The sequence below is a fragment of the Pseudophryne corroboree genome, chromosome 12 (genome assembly GCF_028390025.1).
Source record: "Pseudophryne corroboree isolate aPseCor3 chromosome 12, aPseCor3.hap2, whole genome shotgun sequence".
Taxonomy (NCBI): domain Eukaryota; kingdom Metazoa; phylum Chordata; class Amphibia; order Anura; family Myobatrachidae; genus Pseudophryne; species Pseudophryne corroboree.
In genome coordinates, this window is record NC_086455.1 from 141855620 (window position 1) to 141863223 (window position 7604).

At 43.8% G+C, this 7604-nt stretch overlaps 1 non-coding gene across 1 annotated transcript; it reads left to right on the plus strand.

Annotated features, from left to right (window-relative positions):
• The first annotated feature begins 2368 nt into the window (after positions 1-2368).
• Positions 2369-2442, plus strand: TRNAR-UCU (transfer RNA arginine (anticodon UCU)). The gene has a single exon. It is a non-coding gene; the product is annotated as a tRNA-Arg (tRNA).
• The last annotated feature ends 5162 nt before the right edge of the window (positions 2443-7604 follow it).

Genomic DNA, 7604 nt, shown 5'->3' on the forward strand with positions numbered 1-7604 from the left:
TCTTGCCTAGGGCATCATATTGGTTAGAGCTAGCTCTGGTCCCGGGTCCCCAACCAGGGTTACAGAGCTGAGATCCTGGAATTTGCCGGCTGCTAAACCCTGCAATTTCCCAGGTCACATGTCTGAAAGGGGCACAACAGGTAAATGTTCCCACTTGTCTGCTCATCAGTATGTCACACAGCATGTCAATACTAGTGCAAGGTATTGTAATAATGGGGCTCATTCAGACTGCATCGCTGTTAGAACATCATTGGCGCGGCGCGGTCTGTGGTGGATGCGTCACGCTGGCAGGGAGCTACTTGTCAGGTCCAAAAGCATCATCGTCGTTCGATGCATTTGTACCTGTGCGGGGTGCGAGTAGGGCTTGAAATGTCTGGCGGACTAGCACTGTGCTGGGCGTCCCTCCCGCATGTCAGAGAAACTGATCGTAGATGTGCTAAATTTGTGGAGCATTATATGTCTGTCTATAAGGGAGATGTATCAAGCCTTGGAAAAAGATAAAGTGGAGAAGTTGCACAAAATTAACTAATCATCTTCTGTTATATTATGGACTGTGCTAGATAAATGACATTTGGAAGATGATTGGTTGCTTTGAGCATCTTCCTAATTTTATCTTTCTCCAAAGCTTGATACATCGCCCCCACTGTATATAATATTCCTTTCCTAAACTGTGTCCTGAAACAACTTTATTGCTACATTTACAAATACAATGCATTTCTCTTAGCTACCAAATGGAAAGCACAGGTACATTGGATTATCCCACAACAACAGCTACTGGCCCTCATTCCGAGTTGTTCGCTCGCAAGCTGCTTTTAGCAGCTTTGCACACGCTAAGCCGCCGCCTACTGGGAGTGAATCTTAGCTTATCAAAATTGCGAACGAAAGATTAGCAGAATTGCGAATAGACACTTCTTAGCAGTTTCTGAGTAGCTCCAGACTTACTCGGCATCTGCGATCAGTTCAGTCAGTTTCGTTCCTGGTTTGACGTCACAAACACACCCAGCGTTCGCCCAGACACTCCCCCGTTTCTTCAGACGCTCCCGCGTTTTTCCCAGAAACGGCATCGTTTTTTCGCACACACCCATAAAACGGCCAGTTTCCGCCCAGAAACACCCATTTCCTGTCAATCACATTACGATCACCAGAACGAAGAAAAAACCTCGTAATGCAATGAGTAAAATACCTAACTGCATAGCAAATTTACTTGGCGCAGTCGCACTGCGGACATTGCGCATGCGCATTAGCGACTAATCGCTCCGTTGCGAGAAAAAAATACAGAGCGAACAACTCGGAATGACCACCACTGAGCATGACTCAGTGGTATAGACGTATCCATGCTCATTCAGCCAGCGGCACTTCAGCATGGGCACATGTGCCGTGAGTGCGACTTGGTATGCCGTGCTGTGACTATATAGGCAATGTAATGCCTATGGATCGCAGGTGTGAATATATATATATATATGTAGCGTGTGCGCATATTACGCCAAATGAGTCGCACCTGCGGCTTGTCGCAGCCACAACCAGTTACATCACTAGTTGGTGTTACTAGATACAAATTGGGCAATTAAAGCCCTGTAGAGTTGGTCCACGATTACACTGTTTGTACAAAACAAATGTGCTCATCTACAGTGTACCTCATTCACTAGTAAGTAAAAAAACAAATTTTTATATTTAAATAAAATAGATTTAGTAAAAGTTCTTAAAAGGAAAAGTGGAGATATAGTCCTTAGCAACCAATCAGATGCTAGATAGCATTTATCTTGTACGTTCTAGAACATATTAGCTATGCAAGCTATTGTATGACGGTCTGCAGAATGCAGTCTTCCCATGTCCATCGATAGTATTCTGCTGCATGTCTCTCCTCTGTATTAGCAGGGTCCCTGCCTGTCTCATGTAGCACTGACTGACGTGTGCTGTATGATATCCTCTCCTGCCTTCTCATCAACCAATGCCCCAGATACAAACAGCCAAAAATGTCCACACAGATTCCTGGGCATGTTTTAACCGTGACCCAGCTATTGTATTCAGATGAAAGAGCTGACAGTCAGCCTCCTGAGTCCAGCATCCTGTATCCTAGGCCATTCTCTCACCCAGTCATCCGGCATTCCACTCCATCTTTTATAGTCCCTTGCCTGAGGATGCTCCTGTGTTCCCAATTAACACATTCATTCCCTGGCCTCCTCCTCCTCCAGCAGCCAGTGTGTGAAAGTGCGTCAGCTGTAGATTACATTCCTGCATCCTGATTTTACAGCATTCCCTGATAGATGGGGGGGGGGGGGGGGATGTGAGGATGATGCAGGAGTGATGCTGTGGATTCAGAAGGTATAATCTTTATCAGAGCTGGTGCTGATGCTGTGCGTGCGGTGAGGTCTCTGTGGCGCAATGGACGAGCGCGCTGGACTTCTAATCCAGAGGTTCCGGGTTCGAGTCCCGGCAGAGATGGTTCCCACTGTTCTCTTTTGTTTTACATTCAATACAACAGTATTACATTTATTTACAATAGCTATAGCCTCCAATGCAGATATTAAATGAACAGTGTTGCTGTTTGTTTAAGCAGAGATCTGCAGCACATTCTCCTCTGTTACTATAGATTCAATTCTCAGGAATATTTTACTATTAATTTTATTTTTTTTACGTCAAAACTATATATTGTTACAGCACCAATTACAGAATATTATCATTTTATGAGTGTTTACTAAACAATAAGCCCAAAAAATATGAAAGGATCTATTTTATTATATTTTATCATTTCATTGTACTGACATGTTTAAAATAAACATTCAAACATTCTTATTATCATTAAATTTTTTTAATTATTATTATTATTATTATTATTATTATTACTACATTCAACTCAATGAACATGACTTTTTTTTATCACCCTTACCATGAAGTTACAGTATGTAACAACTGTATAGATTTTGTTTAAAATTGTCCTAAAGAAAAAATGTTGCAACGTGCTGGGGAATACGAGCATCTGATCTGCACAAATGGGCCCATTTCTCATTAATCACATATTCAAGAGAGGTGTGCGGCGGGCACTTTTCGTGTTTTGTGTTTTGATTCTAATTCTCTGCTCGTGTTTTGGTTTTGGGTTGGTTTTGCCAAAACCACCCTTTCGGGTTTTGGTTTTGGTTCTGGATGATTTTTATAAAAACATTAAAACGGCTAAAACCACAGAATTTGGGGGTAATTTTGATCCTACGGTATTATTTACCTTAATAATATTCATTTCCACTAATTTCCAGTATATTCTGAATACCTCACACCTCACAATATTGTTTTTAGGTCAAAAGGTTGCACCGAGGTGGCTGTATGACTAAGATAAGTGACACAAGTGGACAACACAAACACCTGGCCCATCTAGGAGTGGCACTGCAGTTTCAGACAGGATGACAGATTGAAAAAATAGGCCCCAAACAGCACATGATGCAAAGAAGAAAAAGAGGTGCAAGATGGAATTGCACACCTTAACAAATCAATTCATTTCAGCGACAGGGTCTGCCACACGTCTGTGGCTGAAATTAGTGTTTTTTTTGGCCCCCACCAAAAAAGAAGCAATCAATCTCTCCTTGCGCACACTGACTCTACAGAGGCAAGATGTCGACCTCATCCTCCGATTCCACACCCTTTTCACTGTGTACATCCTCCTCCTCATAGAGTATTAATTTGTCCCCATTGGAATCCACCATCACAGGTCCCTGTGTACTTTCTGGAGGCAAGTGCTGGTAAAGGTCTTCCCGGAGGAATTTCTAATTCATTTTGATGAACTCATCTTCTCCACATTTTGTGGAAGTAACCTCCTACGCCGATTGCTGACAAGGTTACCGGCTGCACTAAACACTCTTTCGGAGTACACACTGGAGGGGGGGCAACTTAGGTAAAATAAAGCCAGTTTGTGCAAGGGCATCCAAATTGCCTCTTTTTCCTGCCAGTATACATACGGACTGTCTGACATGCTTACTTGGATGCTGTCACTCATATAATCCTCCACCATTCTTTCAATGGTGATAGAATCATATGCAGTGACAGTAGACATGTCAGTAATCGTTGGCAGGTCCTTCAGTCCGGACCAGTTGTCAGCTTTCGCTCCTGACTGCCCTGCATCACTGCCAGCGGGTGGGCTAGGAAATCTTATCCTTTTCCCCGCAGCCCCAGTGGTGGGAGAAATTGAAGGACGAGCTGTTGACGGGTCACGTTCCGCTTGAGTTGACAATCTACTCACCAGCAGATCTTTGCACCTCTGCACACTTGTGTCTGCCGAGAAGAGAGATACAACATAGGCTTTAAACTGAGGATCGAGCACGGTGGCCAAAATGTAGTGCTCTGATTTCAACAGATTGACCACCCTTGAATCCTGGCAAAGCGAGTGAAGGGCTCCATCCACAAGTCCCACATACTTTGCGGAATTGCTCCGTCTTGGCTCCTCCTTCAATTTCTCCAGCTGCTTCTGCAAAAGCCTGATGAGGGGAATGACCTGACTCAAGCTGGCAGTGTCTGAACTGACTTCACGTGTGGCAAGTTCAAATGGTTGAAGAACCTTGCACAAGATGGAAATCATTCTACAATGCGCTTGAGTCAGGTGCATGACGCCTACTTTGCCTATATCGTAGGTGGATGTATAGGTTTGAATGTTTTTTTGCTGCTCCTCCATCCTCTGAAGCATATAGAGTGTTGAATTCCACCGCATTACCACCTCTTGCTTCAGTTGATGGCGGGGCAGGTTCAGGCGTGTTTGCAGGCGCTCCAGTGTTCGGCACGCGGTGGCTGAATGTTGAAAGTGGCCCGCAATTTTTCGGGCCACCGACAGCATCTCCTGCACACCCCTGTCATTTTTCAAAAAATTCTGCACCACCAAATTAATTGTATGTGCAAAACATGGGACGTGCTGGAATTTGCCCAGATGTAATGCACACACAATATTGGTGGCGTTGTCCGATATCACAAATCCCCAGGAGAGTCCAATTGGGGTAAGCCATTTTGCAATGATGTTCCTCAGTTTCCAGAAGAGGTTGTCAGTTGTGTGCCTCTTACGGAAAGCGGTGATACAAAGCGTAGCCTGCCTAGGAACGAGTTGGCGTTTGCGAGATGCTGCCACTGGTGCCGCTGCTATTGTTGCTGCGGGAGGCCATACATATACCCAGTGGGCTGTTACAGTCATATCGTCCTTAGTCTGCCCTGTTCCACTTGTCCACATGTGCGTAGTTAAGTGGACACTGGATACAACCGCATTTTGTAGGACACTGGTGACTCTCTTTTTGATGTTTGTGTACATTCTAGGTATCGCCTGCCTAGAGAAGCAGAACCTAGATGGGATTTGATACCGGGGACACAGTACCTCAAACAATACTCTAAGTACCACTGAAATAATGGCGGATACCGGACGGACATCTAACACCAACATAGCTGTCAAGGTCTCAGTTATCCACTTTGCAAAAGGATGACTGCTGTCATATTTCATCTTCCACACAAAGGACTGTTGGACAGTCAATTGCTTACTGGAAGTAGTACAAGTGGTCTTCCGACTTCCCCTCTGGGATGACGATTGACTCCCAGCAGCAACAACAGCAGTGGCAGCAACAGCAGGCATACCACTCAAGTATCCTCCGGAGGAATCCCGGTTAGGAGAGGAATATTCAGTCTTGATAGTGACATGGCCTGCAGGACTACTGACGTTCCTGACTGAGGAGGAAGTTGACGTTGAGGGAGTTGGTGGTGTGGCTTGCAGGAGCTTGGGTACAGGAGGAAGAAGGGATTTAGGTGTCAGTGGACTGCTTATGCTCTTACCCAAAGTTTCACAACTTGACACTGACTTATGATGAATGCGCAGCAGGTGACGTATAAGGAAGGATGTTCCTAGGTGGTTAACATCCTTACCCCTACTTATTACAGATTTACAGAGGCAACAGATAGCTTGACACCTGTTGTCCGGATTTGTGGAGAAATAATTCCACACCAAAGAGGTGGCTTTTTTGGTAGATTGCCCAGGCATCACAATGGGCTTCTTCATTCCATGGACAACAGGTGTCTCCCCCAGTGCCTGACTTAAACAAACCACATCACCATCAGAATTCTCATCGTCAACTTCCTCCACAGCGCCAGCAACACCCATATCCTCATCCTGGTGTACTTCAACAGTGACATCTTCACTTTCAATATCAGGAACTGGACTGTGGGTGCTCCTTCCAGCACTTGCAGGGGGCGTGCAAATGGTGGAAGGAGCCACCTCTTCCCGTCCAGTTTTGGGAAGGTCAGGCATCGCAACAGCTGACACACTTGGACTCTCCTTGGGGATTTGTGATACCATCTCAGAATGCACAGTTCTTTTCTGTGCTCTTTCCACCTTAACTCTTTTAATTTTTCTAGCGAGAGGATGAGGGCTTCCATCGTCATGTGAAGCTGAACCACTAGTCATGAACATAGGCCAGGGCCTCAGCCGTTCCTTGCCACTGTGTGTCATAACTGGCATATTGGCAAGTTTACGTTTCTCCTCAGACCATTCAAATTTCTTTTTTTGGGTCTTTTTACTGAACTTTGGCTTTTTGGATTTTACATGCCCTCTACTATCACAATGGGCATCGGCCTTGGCAGACGACGTTGATGGCATTTCATCATCTGTCATGGCTAATGGCAGCAGCTTCAGCACTTGGAGGAAGTGGTACTTGATCTTTCCCTATTTTATCCTTCAAATGTTTGTTCTCCATTTATTTTTCTGGAGTTCTATAACAATATGCGGCACAAGAGAGAGTACCCCTACACCTCACAGGGCAAACCCTGTAAAAATTATTTGGATTAAATATGAATAACTCCTTTATTTGGAGTAAATAATATACAGCACAGGACAGCACCACTAAATTTATATGGCAGCACCACTGGACTGGATTTATACGGAATTATATGGATTTATATGGAATTAAACGGCAGGATAATTGGAATTATATGGCAGTATTCCGAGAATTATATGGAAATATTACAGGATTTATCCTACAATGTCACAAGAATTATACGCCAGTATCACAGGAATTATATGGCAGTATCACAGGAATTATACACCAGTATTCCAAGAATTATACAGCAATGTCACAGGAATTATATACCAGTATTCCGAGAATTATATGGCAATATCACAGGAATTATACGGCAATGTCACAGGAATTATATGCCAGAATCACGGGAATTATATGGCAGTATCACAGGAATTATACGCCAGTATTCCGAGCATTATACAGCAATGTCACAGGAATTATACGCGAGTATTTTGAGAATTATATGGCAATATCAAAGGAATTATATGGCAATGTCACAGGAATTAAACGGCAATGTCACAGGAATTATACGCCAGTATCACGGGAATTATATGGAAGTATCACAGGAATTATATGCCAGTATTCTGAGAATTATACAGCAATGTCACAGGAATTATATACCAGTATTCCGAGAATTATATGGCAATATCACAGGAATTATACGGCAATGTCACAGGAATTATATGCCAGAATCACGGGAATTATATGGCAGTATCACAGGAATTATACGTCAGTATTCCGAGAATTATACGGCAATATCACAGGAATTATATGGCAATATCATAGGAATTTTACACC